Source organism: Brachycentrus maculatus, unplaced genomic scaffold, assembly GCF_059751285.1.
Source record: "Brachycentrus maculatus isolate JH-2025_06_01 unplaced genomic scaffold, ASM5975128v1 h1tg000012l, whole genome shotgun sequence".
Taxonomy (NCBI): Eukaryota; Metazoa; Arthropoda; class Insecta; order Trichoptera; family Brachycentridae; genus Brachycentrus; species Brachycentrus maculatus.
Genome location: NW_028280766.1, coordinates 1217501 through 1232347, shown reverse-complemented (window position 1 = coordinate 1232347; position 14847 = coordinate 1217501). Strand labels below are relative to the sequence as shown.

The window sequence follows — 14847 nt, the reverse complement described above, 5'->3', positions numbered from 1 at the left end:
AATAAATTGTTTTAATATGTAAGTATTTTGACTCAATACAGGCCATGCCTAAAAACCGTAATACATATAGTAAAATAAAATAAAAATGTATGTATCTATGAAATAAAAAAAATAATATATTTTTTAAATATCAGTGTTGTAAAACACTCTCTTTCCATCCACTGTTTACTTTGTGTAGTAGCACTTAATTTTTTTTCAAAATATATCAGTATTGTATTCATGTAGAACGCGAGTAGGATGCATGCACATTAATAATGCTTCAGTCGTATGATTCGTAGCAGAATTTGTAAACACAGAGCGCTTGTTGATGAAAGGCAAAGGCTTCCAGAGGCAGCATTTGCTCTTTCCGGTAGGGTAGCGACAATAAGATGGGTCTTGGAAAGATATTACTGAGAAATATTCAGACAGAAGAAGATATTGCCCCCATTTAACCGGGGGAAGTTACAGCGGTAAACACCGACTACGGACGGTAACTTTTCATATGAATGCTCGCATTTTGCTTTGAAAATCATTCCCAGTTCAACGACAATATTATGCACGTGCAATATTGTACTTAACTTTGTATCCACTTCTCTAACGAATTATTCAGATACTAAAATAAATAAATTCAGATCACAAACAATCATGGGTAGAATTGGTGAATGTTACAATATTTTTTGTTGTTGTTCTTTTTGACATCTCATCATAGATGAAGAAGAATATGAGAGTCTGGCATTTACGGGGCTAACGACCGTCATAGACTGGTTTGAGTGATCACTTTACACACTTGTAACTTTCATCTCACCAATAGATGTCTCCAGTGAAGTTCTAGTGATTCAATAACAATGTTTCTGAATTGGTTCATATATGTATGCATATAGAACTTCCAAGAATTTGTGTAGTGTGGTTGTCAATAATGGGTAGAATTGGTGAATGTTATTCGTGTGTAAAGTGATTACTTCAACTATCCTATGACGGTCGTTAGCCCCTTAAATGTCCAGACTTCCATATTCTTTTTCATCTATATTGAGATGTCAAAAATGAATATAAATAAAATAAATATGATTGCATTATTTTTCGACATTTTAACATAGATGAAGAAGAATATGAAAGTCTGAGAATTCACAGGGCTTAAGACCGTCATAGGCTGATCACTTTACACAAATATAACAGTCACAAATTTTACCCATGATTGACAACCACACTTTTCAAAATCTTGAAACATCTTGATTTATTGATCAAACTCGAAACACAGTGCTTTACTTCACTAGAGACACCTGTAGTGAGATGACGAAGAATGTTATTAAGTAGAAACTTATTCATTTTATTCCGAATCCCGGATTTTATTCATATACTTGAGAAACGCTGGAATACATCATTCTCATTTTTTATTTATGCTTATAATTTGACCTGTTAATTTTTTTATAACATTTTGGACACACTCGAAATGTCGTGAATACATATTTTTGTCTCCAATACACATTTTTTTAAGTGACATGAAAATTATTTTATTTTATTATTTACAAAAATACCTTGATGTAATACTGTTTCTGTGAGCCTAAGTGGCTCATTATTTATAACTTGTATCAAATTGTAATAGAATTGGTTCGAACACAGAAACTCTGACTCCAAAGTCCTCGACATTTACCACGGGACCACAACCCGACATTTTTTATTTTTTAATATTTAATTAATTATATAGTTTTACGATTGCCGTTTTCGAAAATCTTTAAATTACATATTTGAATCAAGTATCACGAGAAATCGGATTCGATTTCAAACAAGGTTTATCTCCTAAGAATTATTCTTGCAACATTGGAAATGTACTTTTATATTTTAAAAATGGTTGAACGTTAAAAGGTCGTCTTATTAGCGAGTGTATGTATTTTATTATTTTGTATGAATTAAAAAAGTTTAATAGAAAAAACGTGAAAAATAAATAACCTACTTGAATTTTTTAAAATTTAAACGTTTTATTTATGTTCAAGCTCATTAATTTATGTTTATACCAAATTGTGTAAATAATGAAAAGGATTTTATGTTAAATTATTGAAAAGGCTTTTTTGAAACAAAAAAAATACCATTGAAAGCTTTTGAAGGTACAATGAATGTATTTTAACCACATTTAGAAACTCTTTTGTGCCAATGTACTGAAATTTGTGATATTTTACGCACGTAATTGTAAATTTACATAATTTTATTAGTATTTAAAAACAGGTTTAATGACAATATATAAAATTCACCAAAATGTTTTGAATATTTGAGTAAAAAATGATGTTTTAAAGTGAAAATTCTGAATAACCTTAATACAATTACTGACTTAGATGTATAAGGTAATGCATCAAATTGATGCAATGTTAAATTGATTGTTAATTATATGAAGGGATGGTAATCAATGTGACTATTCAGGTATCAGTTCAGGGTAATATCAAGCAAATATTAGAGTGAAAAAACAATATTTTTTATTTTAAAATTTATATACAAGTGATTGAAGTGGTTATTAGATTTGAAAAAAAACGAAATGTTTAAATGTAACAATTAACACTCTCCTTATCATTCATCCTTTACTTTGTGTAATACCACTTTGATGAACCCTAATTCATGACTACCGGTTTCGTAATAATCATTCCATCAGCATTTATATGAAATTATGACGATCTAACATTTATACAAAAATAAAAATTTGAAATAGAGAAAGAAGACAGATGAATCACAATTATAAAACCATTCCACAAAGTTAACAATGCTTTTTACATACAAAATATAATATAATAATTAGTAAACAACTTAGGCAAAAATTAATGGAAAAAAGATTTTTCTTTTAAAATTAAAAAAAAAACATCCATTAAATTTTTCTTTAAATAATTGTTACTAACAATTCGATTTGATTTTTCACATGCGTAAAGAACAAGAACTTTATTCTCAAATCTTGAGTTCCGTAACGGTATATACTATTTCTTTTGCATTTTTAAAGGAGGCAAAAATTTTAAGACCGGGATCGTAATTTACCCGTTTACTTAAAATATATTTATCTTTAGCACATATATCATTCGTAAACGAACAAGTTTGTTCCAAACGTATTTGGCTACAAACATACGTGGGCAATACGTAAGCCACCATATTGTCACGACATTGGGTGAAGGGGAGGGGCCGGGGGCAGATGCAAGGGGTTGAATATGCCTTTTGCAAATAAAAGGGTTCACATTTATGCCTCGGCTCGTGAAAAGACACTCGACGAAAGGTCTCAGGGAAATGAAACATTGGATGTTTGGTTTTTCAAAAAAATATCATCTTTTATTAAAGTAATAATAATATTTCATTATTTACAAAATCTATCTTTTACAAATAAATATAAGGGATTTTTATACTATAATATTTATTCAATCTAACCCTGGACTGGTACCTGAAGGCTGAGGGCTGATCACCTTTTCTTCATGTGTTAACGATCAAGATAACACTGCATTTATATGATGCAGTGCAATATCCAACATTGGGGTGCGGTTTAATATGAATATAATATTTTGAATCTTTGTCATTTGAACAAAGATAAGGAAGTTTATAGAAGTCTGGGTATTAACAGAGCTATCATAGGCTGGTTAAGTGGTTACTTTACATACGTGTGCCATTCACCATTCTGATTTCTGCTTAATAAAAAGCTTTTTTCATCTCACCAATAAATGTCTCTAGTGAAGTTATAGTGATTCAAGATAAATGTTTCAAAATTGGTTTATATCTATAGAACTTTCAAGAATTTGAGTAGTGTTGTTGTCAATAATGGGTAAAATTGGTGAATGTTAAACGTGTGTAAAGTGATCACTTAAATGACACCCATGATTGACAACCACACTGCTTAAATTGTTGGTCAAACTTATATACACATAATATATTATTCTTCGTCGCTTAATATTTGAGTTCGCGGCAGTATATATGGTTGATTTGGAACAGCTTTTATTTGACAAAGACTATTTTTTCAATGTATGCAAGTTATAATACTTACCGAATTATTTTGTTATTACTGAGAGGCGCTTAAATACATTATTTTTGTATGAAACTCATTATTTCACAAGATTATTTTATTCACAAAATGTACTTGTACAGTACATAATATGTTATTGTTAGATGAACTCCTAAGTGGAGATACCAAAATTTGTGAATACAGTTTTGGACACACCAAAAACATTGTGGATGATTATTATTACTTTATTAAAGCTAATATTTGTTAGATTGTACTTTCATATGGCATATCTTATACATCGATTTTACTCTAAGATGACGGATTTAAATCCTAACTTTCGTAGAAAGGAAATTTAAACTGTCTCAATATGTCTACTCAGGGGAGCCAAGGTCAAGAGTGCCAAATTTAGTTTATAAACAGAATTATCGTTAATAATGGAAATCCATGGTAAGTCTATTATGAGGGTGCCAATAGGCTTTGTATTTGGCAGAGGGTGAAGTTATTAATCAATAACTCTTCCTTAAACGTCACCATCCCTTAACTCAAAATTGATACGTTATATATTAGAAGTAAGCATCCCTTATCAACACGAAACATTGTTCAGAGTTGACTACCTCCTTAATCTCAGCCACCACAGGTGATACAAATATTAACGGAGAGACATTTCCAAGAATGTTGATGTTATTGTATTAACTTAGAGCCAAAAATAAGTGTTTTTGTTTATTTGGCCAGAAAAAAAACTTTTACTGTGAATATTATCTTTGCAACTAAGAATCATAGTATTTTTAGTTAAGTGGTTATAATGAAGCTTTAAAAGTTGTAAAATTATAGCTATAAACTAGTGTTATGATTCATTTATTGTATTTTTTAAAAATGGCCTTGTACGCGAGGATATAATTTAACTAGATTTTGTTTGATTTATAACAGTTAAATTATAATGATCAGTAAAAGTTAATCAAGGGTAGTATAAGGCTATATAATGTACACGAGTGAACAGGAGTACAGAACGTCGAGAAGCTGTTCCGGACTGCCCAAAATAAAGACACTTTCTCACATGTGATAGTCAACATCGGGGGACCTGACAAGACTTGTAAAGAAGAAAATAACATTTGAATATTGTTTATTTTTATTTCACTTAAACGCATAATATTTTTAAAGTCATTTTAAAATTATAAGTGTTATAAAATAGTAGAAAAGTAAGAATTTGAACCAAGAATTTAAATATAAAACCCACATTATCCGCTATATTAAACTGCATCAGACTACAACTTTACTCTTTTAAGCAAGGAGTACTGTTTTTAAACTATTTCTCATATTATAAGTAAATATCTCAAGTGATCAAAAACGTAATATGATTATAATAATGGCCAATTTGTGTAGCGCCATTTTTGAGAAAAATCACCTCAAAGGCGCTTTAGAAAATATGGTACAATTTACGTATGAAATGCAATACGTTTGAAATTTACGTAAGGGTTGAAGTTAAAATGTAGACTTTTCACTTTTACTTTTTTAAATGAAATTTTAACCTGTAGCTTTGAACAATAGATCCTGAAAAGATATTTATATATATATTTATTTCGATATAGGAAAAAAACACTTATATGTCATTATCACTAGAACGTGTAATGTGGTGAGGGGAAGCATTATGGGATATTAAACAAAAAATCATATAAATACATACATATTTACATTGCAATAAAAAAAATCAATTGTACGTCCAATATGTATAACCTTTTTAATTCACAAAAGACCGTTAATGGCACCCGAATCACTTTGCACGGTACTTTTAAAAGCTTTTACCCCTGGTCGTTTTTTTTCAACGTTACTTTATTTAATGAAATACGTGCGACACATTCGGGTGCGATTTTTCGGGGTTTTGTTTTTTCACATCATTTGTTGATTGAAAGTACGTAAATGTATTGTAAAAACAAGTGATTTATTAATCCTTTTCTAAGCAAAAGCAAAGTGCGAAATTGAGTGTTTTCTGTTATTTTTACGTTTTCGAATCTAAATTTGTGTATGTATGTATGTGTGGTTGTGTGTGCATGTATTTTTTTTTAATATAGAATGGCGTTGCACTTGAAATACACTGCATTTGCCAATGTCAAGTTAATTGAATTCTTAATTATAAAATATGATAGACTTATTATTAAACTATAAATTTATTCCATTTAATTTAAAAAAAAAACAACCAAAAGTCTGTACATAATTGGGTTCCTGCTCGCCAGGATGAGATGGATATCTGTAGGGAGGGGAATAAGCGGGGCCAGAGTTTTAAAAAAATTGGAATTTGGTCATTTATTGGGCAAACAAAGAATACGTGGTTAAGGTCTTCCTCTTCAAAACAACACTCGCAAACGAGGGAGTCAAAGACACCAATCCTCGCAAGGTGGTGTGCATGTATTAGGAGTAATGTAACATAGGTAACGTGAATTTTAATTCCTTTTTTATGAAATGAATGAAGCTTCCTTTGATTCCCTATTTCATTTTCGTGTACATAATGTATTACCAAACCGGGTAATTTACAATTTGATCCCATTTTAAATTTATATTTGGACAGAAATTCGATATTTTAAGAAAATCGGAGGGTATTTTTGGTGAAACTGTTCATCTTCACTGGTCATTCCTATCAATTATACCCGCCCGAGTCTCGCATTTCATTCTATTTTTTCTCTCACAAATTCGTTTATTTTTTTGAGTGTATATTCATTACTACTTATCCCGTTTTACTTCCAAGTATACTATGCACTGCTTCTCTTTAAAAAATGTAAACGTTAGTTATGTTTATATTTAGTGTACAATTTATTAAATTCTCCGAATTCACCCTTCTTATTTACCTATCCAATCTACGAGTACCTCTAATGAAAATGCTCTTCCTTCATTTAAACATTCTTCCGCTAATTCCAGTCTTTCGGCGTTTACGTAAGTCTTGCATTCCATTGTTTGTTGACTCACTTTTATTCACCAGTTACTTTTTATGTATCCACATACCACATATCCTTGTTTTCAATTTTAAGGAAAAACTTTTTTAGACAAATATATATATATATATATATATATATATATATATATATATATATATATATATATATATATATATATATATATATATATATATATATATATATATATATATATATATATATATATATATATATATATATATATATATATATATATATATATATATATATATATATATATATATATATATATATATATATATATATATATATATATATATATATATATATATATATATATATATATATATATATATATATATATATATATATATATATATACATATATATATTATATATATATATATATATATATATATATATATATATATATATATATATATATATATATATATATATACATATATATATATATATTTATTGTATGTTTAAGCATTCGTAAAAATAAATCAAGTTGTGGTAGAGTAGACTCGAACCAAGAAATTTCAATTCAACGTCCACGACACTAACCATGGGATTAGAGCCAGTTTGATTAGATACTCGAAAACGTTTTAACTGGCTTTGGGATTTTAATCAACTTTGTTGCGTTTACTTATTTCCAAACTCAATATCATGTAAAATTAACAATTCAATGAATGGAAATAAAAAAGAAAATACCTATTCCATCATTTTGTATTATGATAAATCAAGGAAATGCTTAATATTTATCCTATGTACTAAGTTATCAGTGAAATAATTGTAAAATTAACAAAATGATTTTCAATATAGGATATTAAAATACAATATTAATTAAATATATTGTGAAGCTTTGTGAAAACGTATCCGTTTCAGAATACAAATAACAGAAATTTTAATTTCGACTTGTTCCAGATAACATTCTTTGTTCTTTCGGGTAACTAAATACGAGTTGAATTAATTTCTACCCGATACGTGGGTGTAAAAACGAGAAGGCTTCGAACGTGCTGAAAATAGGTTTAGCTCGCAGAAGGGTGATATTAATACCGAGACATACGTAATAGCACAACAGAAACCGCAACGAAGTTACAGCTAAGTTAGTTGAAGAGAATAAACCAAATCATTATTTCTCGCTGTCGAGATAGTGTCACAGAAGTGACGCTACTAAAGGGCCAGTTGTCCAGAAGCAAAAAGCGTCATCCGTCATAAAGCTCAAGCTGTGGCCGCTTTGCGAAACTTTCACCACTTTATAAAAACCGGTCGCGTTCCGAGAGCGGGCTCTGCGGTAACCGCTAATGGGTACACGTTGTCGTATACTATGCAGACTGATGTTCATTTTTGACGTAGCAAATAAGTGGAAACGACACGTTATATTTTATTCTCGTTATTCAATTTATATTATGTGATTCACGGTTTCCTTTATCATTTTTTTGTTAACCTCTCAGTAGTAAGATATTATGTTGTTTATTGTTTCGGTATTCATTTTTGGTAAGACATGATTCAATTATAACGTACGCTCGGAGAGGTCAGGAAGTAAAATTTTAAAATAAATTCACAATATTCATATTTATATATATATATATATATATATATATATATATATATATATATATATATATATATATATATATATATATATATATATATATATATATATATATATATATATATATATATATATATATATATATATATATATATATATACATATATATATATATAACGTGGTAATATTTTTCTTCTGTAAATTGGTTGTAAATAATATGTAAAGTGGGTGTATAATAATAAAATAAACAATGTGTTGCTTTGTAATTAAAGTTTATTCTTAATTTATCTTTATAATAATTTTTATATCTATCTATCTATCTATCTATCTGATTCTGACAGTTAATAATTTTATCGGAAGTCTTTTGTTTTATTCTGAGCGACGCATGCGGCATCTGGTGGTAGAACTGTTTTATGTAGGTACTTTTTGTAAGTACTTAATAAAATGTATAGGTAGGTACCTAGGTATTTTATTACATCTCCCCCCTTGGGGATGAAAATTCATAGTAAAATTTTCACTCGTCCTCCGTATCATCTTCTTGTAGTGAAGGGACTGGTATAAGCTTAGTGATATGATTTTTTTTTTCTTTCTTTCTTTTTTCCTTTTTTTTTCTTTTTTTTTCTTTCTTGTTTTTTTTTTCTTTCTTTTTTTATTTTTTTATTTTCTCTTTTTTTTTCTTTTTTCCGTTCTTTTTTTCTTTCTTTTTTTTTTGTATTTTTTTTTTCTTCTTGACCCTTTTAAAGTAGACACAGTTTTTTTCAATCCATTTGTTTTTTTCTTTTGAATTCCTTCATTTTTATTCAGATCTCTTAAAGTATCTTCTAATATAACCAAATGTACAACTTTTAATTGTTCATCTGCATTTTCATTCGATTCTAAAACTGGATTCCTGCTTAGACAATCTACTTCTAAATTCTTCTTTCCTGGAGTATATTTTATTTTATCTTTCGTAGAAGTTTTTTCTACTTTATTTTTATTTTCATTTTTCAAGCACTGTTTCTGTGTTTTTTGTATGTCTTTATTTTTATTCTGATATTTTAAATTATCTTCTAATTTAACCAAATTTACAACTTTTAATTGTTCATCTGCATTTTCATTCGATTTTAATACTGGAGACCTGCTTAGACAATCTACTTCTAAATTCTTCTTTCCTGGAGTATATTTTATTTTATCTTTCGTAGAAGTTTTTTCTACTTTATTTTTATTTTCATTTTTCAAGCACTGTTTCTGTGTTATTTGTATGTCTTCATTTTTATTCTGATCTTTTAAAATATCTTCTAATTTAACCAAATTTACAACTTTTAATTGTTCATTTGCATTTTCCTTCGATTCTAATACTGGATTCCTGCTCACACAATCTGCTTCGAAATTCTTCTTTTCTGGAGTATATTTTATTTTATATTTTGTAGAAATTTTTTTCACATGATTTTTATTTTTAATTTTATCACTAGTTCTTAAATTTCCAGGTCTTCTTTGACTATCTTCTAATCGTTTTCTTTGATCATCTTCTAATTTTTCTCTCTCACTCCGAACATATTGTAGTAATTGTTTTAATACATCTAATGTTTCATAATCCATTTCCAATTAACAAAATTGTCGTTTTATAACGTGGTAATATTTTTCTTCTGTAAATTGGTTGTAAATAATATGTAAAGTGGGTGTATAATAATAAAATAAACAATGTGTTGCTTTGTAATTAAAGTTTATTCTTAATTTATCTTTATAATAATTTTTATATCTATCTATCTATCTATCTATCTGATTCTGACAGTTAATAATATTATCGGAAGTCTTTTGTTTTATTCTGAGCGACGCATGCGGCATCTGGTGGTAGAACTGTTTTATGTAGGTACTTTTTGTCAGTACTTAATAAAATGTATAGGTAGGTATATATATATATATATATATATATATATATATATATATATATATATATATATATATATATATATATATATATATATATACATGCAATTGTCATAGGTAAAAAAACTGGCCCAAGTAGAAACTACTTGGGCCAGTTTTTAAGGACTTTTTTTACCGCAATCGTAGCGACATCTGTTGAATGTAACAGCAACAAACACAATGCTAAATATTTCCTATGGTGAAGGGCGTGCTTTTTGGCATTGTTTCCTTATTTTATTTACTTTACAAGCATTTAAAAATTACTTATGAAAGTAATGTGTGGTTTCCTTTTCCTTCATTTTCTATTTTAACAGTATGAGCTGCGTAGTATTGACGTAGTGTTATCTTATGAAGGTATCTTAGGAAACTATTTAATCGAATGAAGGCAGCTTTATCAATCCTAGGCTTCTTGTACCAGAACAGGGTGATATTAAATTAATGTGATTGAAAATCACTTATATTTATTTCAACATACTGAGAACAGAACTCGGTACCTCAATCATGATAGTCAAAAGCTCTTATCACTAAACTACGAGAAATTTTAATAAACATCAGTTATTTTATTAAAAACACCTCCTAAATATGATAAACATCCTTCTTTATAGCTACAAAGAAAGAAATATTTCTCTCATAAAAAACGATATAGTAAAGGTTGATTTTTCTAACAGATATTATTATGAAACCACACAATATTGTTTCAAGATGGAAAAAGAGGATTATTAGACGTAGGTTTTGTCTCAAGTTATGGAGAAAAATGTTACTGAAAGACAATCAGAAAGTCGTATATAATTTTAGACCAACCGCTTACCATATACATATATTTATACAATAAGTTACATATCTTTCGTAGACGGCAGGTTGTCCTTGGTATCCCGCACAAGTCAAGACCGGGTTACTCGTAGTTCACGATGTAGAATATAATAGAAATGTATCTGCCACCTACGGCGGTATATGTGCTTAAATAATATTATAGGGCGCCGGATGTTTCCAGAGATACCAACGCGTGGCGGTAACATTAACAGTAACGGGTGGACAAAAACTCTGTCAGATAAACCCACGACCAGACTGTAACATCTGTCGTGTACTTGGTCTTGGAAGTATTCCCTCAAAAGCATTCTCCAAAATGATGTGTGCATTTTTTTACTCCCCCAAAATTGAATAATTCTCCAAATTTCTCTTGAAAACGGTCTTCTTTCATCAACAAAACCAAAACGCAGTATTTTACTTAGACAAAGGTATAAAAATGTATGGTATGAGCCTCAAGGTATAGCTTATTAGTGATTTCATATTTTAAACAAATTTCTCAATCGTCTGCTTCAATAATTACTTCTATAGCTAAATCGAAGTATAACCAAATATGTTGGTTTCTATTTATTTAAAAATTACCGTTTTCTCTTGAATAACCTGAAAAAGTCTCTTTAATTTGTCATATTGGGGTACAAGTACTGTCCGTATTAGTAGCGGTAGTATTGTACATTTCTTTTATTTAATTAAAAAAAATAATTCAGTATACATCACAAATAATGTCACAATTGTATTTTAAGTGTTAAAATTTATATGTTGCTAATGCATGAGTAAATATATTATCTTTACTGTTCTAATGCATGATTTCAGCATTTCCTGTCTCGCTTGTGTCAGCATTTTAAGGAAAATAGAGATTCTAATATCAAAATAGTAAGGAATTATGTGAAAACAAAAATATACCGGATAGCTCATTTGCGCATGCCCGGGAATATAAAGGAGAGATTAGCTACAGTTCCAGTGGGAAACTTTCATTTAATAATAAATATTGGATAAAAATCTGAAACACATTATGATCAATTTAATTGTATAAAGAGTGCATTGCACAAATGTATGTTTATAAGCATAAAGAAACTACGTGTGCTATGAAAATAGTGTAATTGATGGAGTTAAGGGTGTAAGATATTACTTGGAAAGGTATATTAGGATTCAATAGGAGAATAGCGCTTAGAGTTGCATATCCGGACTCGTTCTAGCTTGAATGTTCGACTTAGCTAATATATATGAGTCCTCTGAGGGTGATAACCTATACAGTTTGCAAAATTTCACTCCGGGAGAAATGATAATTTATTTACCGCGTACTGTGAACTTTGAACGTCGTTATGAAAATTGTGAACGTTTACGGAAAACGTATCTAATTTAAGCTTCATGAACTTTATTAAATGTAAGAAATTTCGTTTTCAAAAGTTTGTAGCAGTTCTGTAATTTCCGAATTTATAAAATAACCATGTATGATGAATGTTTCCGCAAACATTTAATTTTATCTTGAACGTGAATTTTTCATTGTTGTAACATGAACTAAGCGTAGAATAGAATTGTGTATCGTAACAAGGAAATTTGTAATTATGTAGACCCAACCACACTTTTTGTTCAGTTTTCAATTTGAATAAGTGTTAACATTAATTTTAGGGGTTAAATTTTGACAAGGTTATGTTCCCATTATATGTACATTCAAAACGTGTGTAAGTGTTTGTTCACAAGTAATAGCGAATATTATAATAATTATATTATTCAAGATTATCTTCTATGATTATCCAAATGTTGAATTTAATTCATCCAACTCGTTAATTGAAATAATTAATGTTTACTTACTGAGATTCATCATTTAACTGGAACAGATTAGAAACTTTACTCGAATTATATGATTTATATAATGATAAAACTTTTCCGTATGTTTTATAATATTGTATATTTTATCAATCTCTGTGGGATGTTGTTGATGTTTTTTATTTATTTTTCTCTACTAAGATCGTAGATCATAAAAAAAATATGTCCTCAATTAATTTCCACGGATGTGAAATGAAAATAACAATACTTGAGTGTGTCCGAATACTTATTCACAAATCTAGGTTAAAGATAATATAACAAACTTAAAATAATATAATTGTATATAATATTATAAATAACAAATCTAGGTTATAGATAATATAATACTTAATAACTTATTGACTTTTAATACATTAATGATGTGGTAGTCAATCATGGGTAGAATGGCGAATGCTACACGTATTTAAAGTGATCACTGAAACACCATATGACAGTTCGTAAACCCTGTAAATGCGCATACTTCAATACTTTTCTTCATTTTGTGACATATCAAAAATGGGAAATGAAAATTATTAAAGTGTAAAATTGTATCGATACTGCATTCATTGATATGAAAAGTATATGGAGTCCACAAACTACCTCCAGGCTATTCTGCCGGCTAACAGCAACCTTAGGTTAGGTCCACGTCCCAAAGTTTAGACAAGAACTGCCGACAGATGCTCTGCAGTAGACGTCCTAGGTGGTAAGAACCTGATGCCTATTAAAAAGACAAGCTCGATAAAGGCTCTTTGGAGACATGAAAAGTACAAAGCCTAGCCAACTTAATAGCATTCTCTTGACGACAATTGTGACCATTAGTTTCTTCTTCATTCTAGTTGCTTCATCTTGCTCTGTATTTTTTTGTTCCTCACGAAGTAAAACCACCGCATGACAAAAATTATTCGCAGGCATCTATTTTCAATGTCGAGTATATCGCTGTTCTGGGCCATGTAAGGTATTTTACAGTCGTATAAGAGAATAGGAGTGACGCAGGCATTATATAGGCGGTATTTAATCTTCACAAAGTACAAATCCGCAGACAGCCTTCATGCTGTTGAATGCGGTACTTGTAAGTTCTTAACCCACTCCCAGTTCGTTTTGAAGGCTGCCAGGGAGATAAAAATCAGAAAAAGAAATCAGTAGGGGATTGAACATATCAAGAAAATTAGAAGACGAAATTTGAAGGGAATCGATAGCTAGAAGCTAAAAAAATAATTAAAAACATTATATTTGTTACACTTAGTAATTTTTTGTATAAACTGCAATTAAATATTTTTAAGAAAACAACATTGTTTTTTAATACAATATTTTTTTTTAATAAACCTCATAATTTTATTTTTCGTGATAACAGTTATTTGTTTTTAATATTCATCCATTTTAATATTTTTATTTTGCTCGGCATCATTTAGAGATCCTTAAATAGTTTCATTAATTGATTCGGTAGTCACTTGTGGTAAAATCAATCCATTTTTTAATTGAAGCTTTTCTAAGTTAATACCACTTTTTCTTAAAATCTACTATGACACGTGTTTCGATGCTTCCCGCATCAGTGTTTGAAAATGATGCGAAATGCATCTTAACACGTGTCACAGTTGATTTTTAGAAATAGTAGTATTAACTAATTGAAACTTTAATTAAAATCCTTAAAAAGATTAATACTTTATATTTTTCACTTCATTTTTAAACATTAAAAATTAATTTCAATAAAGGGAAAACAGTATATTAAGTTAAGTTTTCCTGATTGTGTTTTCAACGTTGAACAACAAGAAACAGCTCTGATCCCCTACTTATACCTGAAAGTCTTGAGGGCATACGTCAAAAACTTTGGTTATGTATTATAAACGGTGTTTGACAATGATGTTGAGTGATCGAAAGTGTCTTAATAGATTTTAATATTAAGTGAAATTTTCCCAATA

At 29.0% G+C, this 14847-nt stretch overlaps 1 protein-coding gene across 4 annotated transcripts in view; it reads left to right on the top strand.

The window, feature by feature from the left end:
* Mp (collagen XV/XVIII-type protein multiplexin) overlaps nt 1-14847 on the top strand; it is a 544075-nt gene that overhangs the window by 230331 nt on the left and 298897 nt on the right. The window lies entirely within an intron of this gene.